Genomic DNA, 11,728 nt, shown 5'->3' with positions numbered 1-11,728 from the left:
GACTTGTGTGCTTCAGGAGAGTAGTGCAGCCATTGGTGTATGTTCATATGCTGTGCACAGGGAGCACCATCTGTGTTATGGGGTCTGGCTTTATAAAAAATCACGGGAATGTCTGTTGCACCTGGCCCCAGCCAGCAGCACAACATGCCCTATGCTGCTCTTGTTCAAATGGTAGCAAAACATACAATGTGTTATTCACACAGGCCTTCTCCTGCCCATATGTAAAATAGATATGAGGTCAGTTCATGTGTGCAACACGTTTCACGTGTTGCCCTGCGAACCGCCTGCCAAAATGTTGTGGTTTTTTACTTTCTTCCACCTAAAATAGCAGAACATCCCTCCCAGGTGCTGCAAAATGTTGGCATGTGAGTGCCACACAGTCCTAAAAATGCAGCAAATTAAACCTTGTATACGGCAAATCTATGGTATGCAACCCTCTTGTCAACTTCAAGGAAGCGCATTCCCCAACTCCTGCCTTCCCGCTCCCAAGCTATCACGAGGTATTGAAGTGTAAGCTGAGCTGCATAGAACGTAACACGAAAGTCATGTGATGCAGCGGCGTTACAGAGTACTTTCCTCTAATGCAAGCTAACTCATAACACTTCGCCGGTTCCAGGCAAGAAGCTCATAGAGCCAGCTCGTCCAATAGGAACCGGTGGAGGATCAATGACCAATAGGGTACCTGCATCGCACACTCACTGGGATCAAATGTTGCACCGCTATAAGCAATAATCGCCAGGAACCAGTTGCTTGTGCAGAAACAGTAAGATGCTTCGCTGCTTTTCTGGTGCACCCAGTTCGTTTTTCTCTCCTCTGCTTAGCTATAACTATATGTTGACGTTTTTTGTTGTTGTAAATGACAGGTTGTGCTGACAACTTTGTAAGGACCTTAATATCTCCCCTAACAACTCTAATATCACGTCTTTTCGAATTAGCTATGCTTACCTCCCGATTGCGGTCTCCCTAAAAATTGATAGTATCTTATACGTTAAAAGTTGTAAATGTGTTTATTTAGGTGTATGCAGCGCCGGCCGTTCTATTTGCATAGTCTCCAGGCGCTCTGTCGCATCTGAAAAAGAGAGGGCTGTGTTAGGTTAGTGGAGACAGTGGGGCACATGTACGATAACTTTGTTTTGATGCGTGCAGACCGTAAGTACCCCGACTATTGCTTGGAAGTCTGTTTCAGGGTGTCCTGTGTATAACACACAGAGGCCTTTTGAGTCCCGTGAGTGTCTGGGTTGTACGGATACATTGGTTTGGTACTGTGATCTGTAGGCTGATTGCAGCAGTGTGTTCTGTTTGCAAACCTCCTAGGAGGGTTTTTAAGTGTTGTCTGTGTGGGGTTTTCCCCTTTAAGGATGTGGGTCATGACACTGGGCCTCATTACATGTATACCGGTGCGGAAATAGCTGTGCCGTTAGCACTGTACCAGAGTTGCGATGCCGATAACACCGTCACTGCAAGTGACCTACCGTATCTGGCAACCCTGTGACGGGAAACTGCAGCAAGATGCGCCGGCCGTGCCTTAGATACATGCTTGGCATTAGTACGTGCACATTCCGAGCTCCACACACACAGCTCCGTGAATTCTGCGCCAAAACACTGGCATCGCTGACCAGGCACTAACTAGAGTCAGGTGTGCAGAACCCAGCCCACAGGTGCCCAAAATCAGCCCAGGTGGCCTCAATGAGCACTGCAAAAGCACAAAAGGACCACTCTCGCACCCCTTCCCACACTACAAAGCTAGCAGTAGCAGTACTAGAGCTCCAGCATGCAAGCCTACTACTTGAGGAGGCAGTGGGGTAGAGGATGCGGCAGAGGCGCTCGAGGAGAAGGATGGCCATCATGGTCGTGTAAAATAACAATGGCCAGCAGGTTGCAGCCCTCAGACAGCCACCAATACCACACATAAGGGCCACACCCATCAACCTGAGCCATAGCCAGATCCACACCATGTATTGGCTAGACAGGGAGACCATTGCATCCATAGTGGGCCTGATCCATACCCGCCCCTTGCTCAAGGTAGTGTCGTGCTACATTTCCTAGTCATGGGCACCTACCAACACACAGTGGGTGAACTGCATGGGCTATCGCAGCCCTGTTTCTCACATGTTCTGTTGCAGGTCATCAATGCACTCCTGCGTCACGTTGGGGATCACATTGGCTCACCCAGAACAGTTGACCAGGTCAATGCCACTAAAATCACTTTTCATGCCCTTGCAGGAATGCCCAATGTGATGGGTGCATTGGACTGCACACATGTGGAGCTGGTGGCCAGGCATGCCGTTGAGGGGTGGCCAGGCATGCCGTTGAGGCAGTGTACCGGAACAGAAAACTCTACCACTCACTCAATGTGCAGATGGTGTGATGCCCGCCACCTCATCACCCACTTCCATGTCTGATTCCTCGGTTCAACCCATGACTCCATGGTGCTGTGCAGCTGCACGTTGCCAGAGTACATGGCACGTCACAGCAGAGAGCGTACCTGGCTGTTGTGTATCTACCAGAGCATGTGCAATGTTCAATGGTGGTATATGCAACACCTATCAGCAGTGGATGTGTGCAATGCAATGTGCAACACAGTAATAGCATGCCTGAGTACAAGGCCTTGACTGGCGTGTCTCAATTAACCAAACAGATCATGTGCATCCATAACAACATCAAATACGTACATCAACATCAAAAGCACCGCATGTCCCAAAATCCAGCACAAACACAATCAGCACAACCAACAACACCTGATGCACAGACTGATAATACTTATGCATCAGAACACCCCAACTCCATACCACTAGTAGCCAGGTCCCCTGTCTGTTTGAAGTGCACATACACATTTGCACGTTACCTGAATTTCGATTTTTCACCCACACTGATCTATGAATGTGTGACATGCCCATCATAGGGCTATTGAACTTGAACACACACCAGTCTAATTTGTGTGTTTTGTAGAGAAAGGGTCAGAGGTCAATGGTGGGTGTGAATGGGCCATGCCAAAGCGACAACACACCACACACCCACCATGTATATTGACAAGGCGTATTGGCTTAATGGCAATCATTAGGCTGTCATTGCCATCTCCATCCATCCAATTCTTCATATGGTATTTCTCTTTGACTACGTCCACAACCATCATTTTTGCCTATCAGTGATGCTGCTCAAACACTCCCATGCAAAACGTCATGTACCTCAGAATGCAAGTACACCTTCAGGCATGTACAGAGTAAAAAAAAAAAAAAAAAAATTTAAATCTCATTTCAACGCAGATGAACTTCCTTACCAATGTCAGCCATGCCTACTAGGTCGGTGACCCCTGGCAGGGTCTGCCGTGTTGGGCACACCGCTGTGTCGGGCCGAAGACTATTTTCGAGGCCGGTAAACATTGCCACTTACTGATGGCACTCGCACACTTACACCTGGACAAGCCACAATTGCATTTAGCACTTGTCATTACATTGACGACTGCAGATATATATCCCTAAGATCACCCTGATCCTGCGCAAAATGGTCCATACTATGCATGGACATCCAGTCACTCTGACAATGCGCATTTCAACTAGCTAAAAGATGACATATGCTATGTAACCAGTAATTAGCATGTGTAATTTTGCATTGTTTAGTGAACACTATACAGACTGTACCAACATGATACAGGCACAAATATGACATTCTACACTTTCTGTTGCCCCCGTGCTAGTGATGCTGGATATCTTCTGATGACCCCCCATGAGGCAACCACACAACCAGCACGAGCAGGGATACAACTTGCCCATATCCGTACTCATTGTACTATAAAGCAGACATTTGGCCTGTTAAAGGCAAGGTTCCGCTGCCTGAGCAGATTGGGGGCACACTTATGTACAGCCCTGTGAAGGTGGGAAAGATAGTCCTGGCCTGTGCCATGTTGCACAAAATGTGCATCAAGCGCAACATCCCACTGCGCCCCAACATGGACATGCACACACCAGAGGCCGAGGAGGAGGAGAGTGATGATGAACTGCCATTTGCACATTGCCGTGATGGCATGGATGGCCGCGTTGCACGCAGAGAATTGTCTCGGCTATAGATGACATTACACTGTTTCCCCTCCCGTGCCCTCCTGGACATCTGTACTATTGCTTGTGTACAACGGCCAAGTGCACAGGCATTACAACGCCCACTAGCCTGGATGCTCTCAATCATAGCTGTGCCTTCTGGAGGTGCTGCTGGCTGTCTAGGCATCCTGGCATTGTTCCATGCGGCTGAGTCTGCCATCAATTTCCCTCACACTGGGGAAGGGTGGGCCTGTGGGCTAATTGAGTCCATGTGGCTGAATAGCAAAGGCTCATCAGTGCTGTGGTCACCCTGTGTCCACTCCACCACTGTCTGCTATGTCCTCTACAACGCACGCATGTGCACGTGCTTGTGGCTGTGGTGGTGGTGGTACTGCTGCAGCTGTGGTTGCCTGGTTGGGTGCAGCTTGTGGGACCGGTGGTGGCTCAATGGGTTGAGCCTGTGGGACCAGTGGTGGCACAATGGGTTAAGCTTGTGGGACCGGTGGTGGCTCGACAGGGTGTCATGACCTACAGAACGTGCCCCTTTTGGACTTACTGGTCCTTGTCTCAGCGGGGCTTACACTCCCTGGTACTCCCAACATGGCCGTCCAGCGTAAAACACCTTCCTCGCTCCACACGTTGGACGTAGCGTGCTCTATTAATAGACCATGCCCCCCGCGGCTCCGCGCGTCTCAATGCTATTGCGAAGTAGCGACCAGACGTGTGCTCCGTAGCTCGCGGTATTGTTTTCCCTGATTCTGTCTCTTCTAAACTCCATTCCTAGTCCCTCTCCTTTCCTTCTTACTTCCTGGACTCGTGTGCTGTGTAGTGCACCCTCTTACTTTCCCGGATTCCTGGATCGTTGCATCCCGGAACTTTGAACGCACGCTGGAGTCGGAAGAGACTCGTACAGCCTTATTCAAGACCCGATCCGTCCGCAAGAAGGCATCGACCAAGAAATCCAGCAAAGATCGGACTCAGGTGAGAAGGGGGGAACTCCTTGACACAGGGGCAGCTAGGGTGGCAGTGACAGTTGTGCCTGCTGAGGCTGTGGAGTCCTGGGTGGTGGTGTTGGTGGTCCTTTGTGTCTGGCGGCATTGACGGCTGTTGCCCCTTGAGGTGCTTGGATGCGCCTCTTCATTGTCAGATGATGTGCCTGAGGGAGTCAGAAAGGCAGGTTGTCGGTGAACAGTGTGGATTGATGAGGCAGAGATTATGGTATTATCTTGTTTGTGCCTGTGCTGTGTCGGGGACGTGACATGTTGCACACATGCTTGTGTCATGCATACTGTGCGGGTGGATGTGTGATGTCCGTACATGGTAGGGTGGTGTGCTGGAGATTCTGTTGGGATGTACTGACAATTGCTGGGTACAGTGTTGGGGGTGTGGCCTTCACGCTGTGTGTGATATGTTGGGTTGGGGAGGGGTGTGCCATAGATGGGGTCGGCATGCGCCTGCTCTTTGTTGCACACAGGGATAGATGGCCATTTCTGCTCATGTTTCGGGCTGGCTGGGACAAGGGAGTCCCATGTTTCCTTTGTTTGTGACGCTCGTCATTTATGGGTGTAGAAGGAGCTTAGCACTGATGTGACTTTGAGCTAGGGAAGCACGGCGGGCACATGCAAATGATGCAGTGGCAGGGGGATGTGTGTCTGAGTGGCAGCAGAAGCATGTTCTGTTGCTGTGTTTTAGGTGTATTATTGATGTTTTGGTGGAGGGTGTATGTCGCTGTGTACACCCAGGTTGCTGGTCTCTTGGGAGGAGGGGCATGCAGGGCTTTATTGGCGTGGACGATAGTGTTGTGGACGATGCACTGGACATTCATGTCATATGTTTCTACAGTAGTGGGTGCAGGGTGCACAGGGAGGTTGGCATTACATTTGGGTTACGTGTACTCCCAAGCATCTTCAGGTGTTCTGGCTCCGGCCTCTGCACCACTGACCCCCTTTGATGGCCTCGAGGTGCAGCACACTGTTGCACGTCTCCTCTTAGTGCAACAGGCGAATTGGGGATGCACTCCCGCCACCTATGGCCATGCCCCGTCTGTGCTGGGCCAAGAGGAGGTTGTGCACCCTCAAGCGCTGGTCATCCCACCTCTTGTGGCAGTCTCGCACTGTGCAGGGGGTTATGCGGACTGCTGAGACTTTCTGGGCAACCTCTTCGCAGATGCTCTTTTTGCGCAGGTGTGCCTGCGTGCGCTGGTCCTTTGAAAAGATCTCTACAACATGCTATGGTGTCCGATAACATGTTGAGCTCTGCTTCACTGAAGCGTGGCTTGCGCCTCCTGGTCTTAGACTCTTGATGCCATAATACGGGTTGAGTTTTTGTAGTCAGAAGTAGTGGAAGTCGCCTGTGCTTTCAGAATTGTAATGGAATGTGTTTTAGTAAGGGCCGCCAGATGATTTCCTGTTCCGGCGATCACTGTATTTCCGGTCACAGTATTTGCAGTACCGCTGTTACCGGTGGCTCTGGGACTGTGTTGCCAGATTCGGAGTCACCGGCACTGAGAACGACAGTGTTGTCATTTTGGAGGGTTTTGATGGTGTTTCCGGCATGCCGGCACCCCCCGTTTCCAGTATGTCGGAATGGGCGTGCACGCCAACACAGAATCTGCCGGGGATTCCGGCATCATGGGTAGCCCGACACAGTGGTACCGGCATGCCAGAAAATCAGATTTACCAATGACATATTTGTAATGAGGCCCACTGTCATGATTGTAATGAGGCCGCATGGCCTCATGTAGCGGTATGCCCCTTACCCCCCAATTGACAGACACTGACTCGGGTATTCTGTGCGGGCTCTGCCTGATCTCTGGTGCGCATGGGCAGGGATGCCCCTTTTATTCCTGCGATGGAGTTGCATCACTACGTTGCGGCCGTAACGTGACTACGTCACCACACACCTCCTTTTTCATAACAAGTAACATAACATGCAAACCAGAACTGTCAATACTTTAAACACACATTAGCAACACTGTTGAGATCAATAAATGCACCACACCAGTCTCTGGTTTCTATCAGTGCAACACTGGCAGCATGTTAATCATCAAACACATAGTCCTTCAAACGGGACAGACGGCACCTGGATTCTCGTTGGGGGTGCCTCCTACCTGTACTCCCCTGGGGCTTTTCTTCCGGACCTGGGTCAGGATATGTTGGCTCTTGCGGCCTCCACCCGTGATCATTAGTTTAGTCAGCCTTGCCCCTCACTGGGCTCAGATCCACTTAGCTTCTTGAAAAACATAGAATTCCGGGTCACCGCCGTCCTCCCATCGGATGCAGTCACCATTGACCCCTTCACTCCTACCACATCCAATGGCGTTGGGTGATATGGTAGCAAGATCTTACCTCGTGGGTGCCGGTTCCTGACTTGCGCCTTGTCTCCCGTGGATATGTCTGGTGGTCGCAAATTTCCTCCTGATATTCTCCCTCTCATTTCGCATCCTTCGTTCTCCGGCCACCTGCTCTTCATCAATCACCTCTGGGGCCCCATCTTCACTGCCCTGCCAAAACCCACGTGGACACCTTCTGAACAGGGCTTCTGTGGGGACAACTCATGTGGAGCAGTGCGGAGTGGCCCTGTATTCCCTCAGGAACCGAGAGAGCGCTTGATGCAAGGATTGCCCTTGTCCTAAATGCCTTGTTCAGGGTCTGCATGAAGCGCTCTGCCTCCCCATTTGCTCTGTGCCACAATGGAGATATCTCCCTGTGCTTGACGCCACATTCTTTAAAGAAGCCTGCAAAACTCTCTCTGTGAAACGATGGGCCATTATCGGTGCACACCTCTTCCGGGAATCCATGAGATGCAAAGACCTTCTCCACCATCGTTGCAATGTTCTCAAACGATTTCGATTCGACGAACTCCACCTCTGGATACCTGTTCCATTTGTCAATTACCACTAGGAAGTGCACGTCTCTTCCCTACCAATCCAAAATCCATGTGCACCACCTCCCACGGTCCAGTGCCCCTGGGCATCGACTCAATATGGGGTTCTCTCCACACACAATTCTTCACATACTCATCCACCAGCTGTTCCAAGTTGGGGAACCATACCATCATCCTTAAGTGTGACCTGGTATTGGCTGACCCCTGAGGCCCCTGATGATCAAGCGTGATTGCTTTGGTGACCAACGCAGATGACACAACCATCCTCTGGCCTTTCAACAGCTGTCACGAATGGCAACCGTTTAGCACCTCTTCCGGTGGCTCCCTCTTCTCCGAGGACACGCTCTGAATTTAGAACATTTAAACTGTTGAATTCTGGGTGGAGACTTTTTGACAGATTGCCAGGAAAACAGTGTTTGCATTGTGTACGCCGGTAAGGTCACGTGATTAGCATTCGCACGTGAGTTCAAACGCTACGCTTATTAGCTGCGTTGTGAATTCGCTTGCTGCTCTGATCATGTTTCTACTGGGATCTATGTCGGAAGCTGCCCTGCGTTCCTCGCAACCTTTGCTTCCAGCCTTCCTGCGTTCCTCGCAACCTTTGCCTTCAGCCTTCGTGCATCCTCAGCTAGCAGTGAACTTTTGAGCTCCGTGTTAACAGTTCTCTCACCGTTAGCTACTCCTTTGTGCTCCACTCTCGCTGCGTTAATTCAGGACATCAGGCAGCGGGAGCATTACTCCTTTGTGCTCAGTTCTCGCCGCTTTCATTCTTGACACCAGGCAGCGGGAGCATTAACACTGTTTGTTCCTCCGTTCATGCGGCATCTTTCTGAATTTCTACTGGCTGCTAATTGCTTTTTCAGCTACCAGTTTTTCGGCAGTAAAACTGGGAGGTCTGCTGCCACAGGTGTTTCTTGTAAACCATACCGAAGCGTGTTTGCCTCTTTGAAACGTGTTTTCCACCTCCCGTGTGACCAGGAAGAACCCATTGCGGCAACTTACTGGATTCTGCTTACCAAGTGTCCAGTGTTTCCATCTGCAACAGTTCCTTAGGGTTTCTGACTACCGCTGCAATCAAAGACTATCTGAAACCCACGTAAGCTTTAATTATTGTTACTTATTTTTTCCTTATTGATATACCAACCTGCAAGGGCAACAATTGTTCTTTCAATAAGTATGGATATTTAAATTTGCTTTCTAAAGAAGGATTAGTGCACAGACTTTGGACACTACCCTGTGGTGCACCAACCCGCTATCTAGCGTCACCCTCGTGCCGTTCGGGATAAGTCTCCCTTACTAACCTTCCTTCCTTTTCGTTGGTTCTTATTTGGATTATTTCCTTGGTGTTTTGTTGGAACAGTTCAATCCTCTTCAACATCCACAGGTTAGCGGTGGCCTTTATACTTAGAGGAAGAGTAGTTACCCTAACACATATATTCATGATCCATTGTTCTCTCACAGGTTGGTGTTAACTGTTGCTCCACGCCCTTTCCAGTGATTCATCTCTCTGGCTGTGAGTTCAGTCATTTGGAAGGTCTATATTGACTTCTCTACCTTCAAGTTGTGTCCAGATTTCAAGGGATCCAGAAGTTCCTTTCATCACCTGTATCCTTTTATTGGTCATAACCTGTATCCTTTGCAAATCAGTAATAGATACAGTGTTTGATACATGAGAACAGTAGCCCAGATTCCACACTGGACAGTTTGTTCCTCACTTTCCACAGCTGCTCCTGTGTGTGCTTGTCTACCCCAATCGCAGCCCACGTCCCGCCGCCTTTGGCAGAAACATTTTTCTCCTGCAGAGCTATCCGCCAGTTCTTACATGGACATAGAGTTCGGAGTGCTGGACTCCACCACCAGCCTGACAAATTCTTCAACATCCATCTCGCCATTTCCAGACTCCACTTCAGACTTCCCTGGATGTCTGAACAGGTAATCGGTAGCATTGTTCACCCCTGTCCGGTACACCAAATAGACATCATACTCCAATAAGGCCAGCATCCAAAGCTCAATCCGAGCCGTTGGCCTCGATGACGATCCAGCAATGATTGGTAGCAATGGCTTATGGTCTGTCACAACCATCACTGGTCTCCCAACACATAAAGCCTGAAATGCGTGCACCCCCAGGGCACTGCCTGTGCCTCACGCTCAATCTGGGAATACTGCTGCTCTGTTTCTGTCAGTGCTCTGTTCACAAATGCCACAGGTTGCACCTCACCTGTCGAGTTGTGCTGGGTCAGCACAGCACCAAGTCCAAAAGGGCTTGCATCCATCGCGATATCCAACGCTACGGCTTGGTTGAAGAATGCCATAGTGCTGTCGACCGTGAGGGCCGTCTCGATATCCCCGAATGCCCTCTGTTCCAATGGACCCCATTGCCATCCGGTATCTTTCTGTGTCTGAACCACTGCGAAATCTGACGCTGACGCCAGATTCCTGATGAACCGTTCATAGTATGTTACCATACTGAGGAAACTTCTCACCTCTGTGACTGACTCCGGGGACTTCGCCTGTTTAATGTCTTTCACCTTTCTGGGGTCTGACGACACGCCTCCCTTTCCGAAACATGAATCTGAAAAACTAAATGTATTCCTTGAAGAATTCACATTTCTCCTTGTCTACGGTGAGTCTTAGCGACTTGATCCTCAAGTGTCTTTTCTAGCCTCTCCCTGTGTTCAGTGTCTCTGATACTAAAGACCCCGGCCAGGTCAGACTCACTCGACGGCTAATGTTCTGGAAGACCTCAGCGCCCGATGATAAGCCAAAACTGAGCCGCTTATACCTGTATAAGCCCTTGTGAGTTGTGAAGGTTGTAATGTACCGAGACTCTGGGTACAGCACCACCTGATGATAGCCCGCCCTCCGGTCCAGTTTGGAGAAGAATCTTGCTCCTTGTAATTCTGCAATGATGTCATCCAGGGTGGGCGTGATATGCCTTTCCTGCTTGATGGCCTTGTTGGGCAGGCGCATATCCACACAAATCCGAACCGACTCTGGTTGTTTCTGCTTCCGTGCCACAACTATGGGGGATACCTATGTGGTCGGCCCCTCTACTGTCTCAATGATGTCCATCTCCACAAGGCGATCTCCACAAGGTATTCTATCTCCTTGTCCACCTGATCCCTAAAATGAAACGGCACCCTCCTGTGCTTAAGGGCCACCAGGTGGATGGATTCATCAATAGGCAGTTCCACCGGCTCGCCCACCAGTTTTCCTACACCCACAAACGCACTTTAGAACTTCCGCAGCACCTCGTGAATGTCTTCCACGCAGATCCCATAGGCAAAGCTGACCATTTTGAGGGCCTCTGCTGCAGCACAGCTCAGCAGAGTATCCTTACTGACGTTGGTGACAAAACAAATCGCAGCATGATGGTGTTCGCACCATGACCCACTTTCGAGACAATTCCCCCTTTGAGCGGCAGCAGTTGTGTAACTTCATAGGTGAAAATTCTCACTTTTGCCCGGGGTCAAGACTGGCGGGCCGGGCAACGCCTCATAGTGATCCATGGCCATCACATGCACGGATGCCCCTGTATCCAGGATTTAACATCCGTAGACGTACACAGCACATGTCGGCTGCCTCTTCTTCTTGCCCTTTAGGTCACTGAGACTAGTGATTAAGAACACGTCCTCCTCCTCGTCCTCTAGGTCAGGTCCATGGTCCGGCTGGTCCTCCTCTTGATCCACATGGGCTATCCTCGGAAAACGTCTCGGAGTAGACCTGCAACCCTTGGCAATGCCTCTTGGTGTGACCACTGGCCCTGGGGCCTTGCACATGCACGCAAAATGATCGACTGCTCCACATCTCCC

The 11,728-nt window shown here is 50.3% G+C and overlaps 1 protein-coding gene across 3 annotated transcripts in view; it reads left to right on the top strand.

The window, feature by feature from the left end:
- The first annotated feature begins 595 nt into the window (after positions 1-595).
- Positions 596-11,728, top strand: part of FKTN (fukutin) — a 534,769-nt gene continuing 523,636 nt past the window's right edge. For 2 of the 3 annotated variants that reach the window (XM_069630831.1, XM_069630832.1), the window contains exon 1: positions 602-763. The gene's annotated coding sequence lies outside the window, so the exon portion shown is untranslated. Of the gene's footprint in view, positions 764-11,728 lie in introns of all 3 variants that reach the window. The other variant, XM_069630830.1, reaches the window with a different exon arrangement.

This window comes from Ambystoma mexicanum, chromosome 6q, assembly GCF_040938575.1.
Source record: "Ambystoma mexicanum isolate Mex_15411 chromosome 6q, UKY_AmexF1_1, whole genome shotgun sequence".
In the NCBI taxonomy this organism is placed as follows: domain Eukaryota; kingdom Metazoa; phylum Chordata; class Amphibia; order Caudata; family Ambystomatidae; genus Ambystoma; species Ambystoma mexicanum.
The sequence above is the reverse complement of the archived record's forward strand: the minus strand, read 5'-3'. Positions and strand labels throughout refer to the sequence as shown.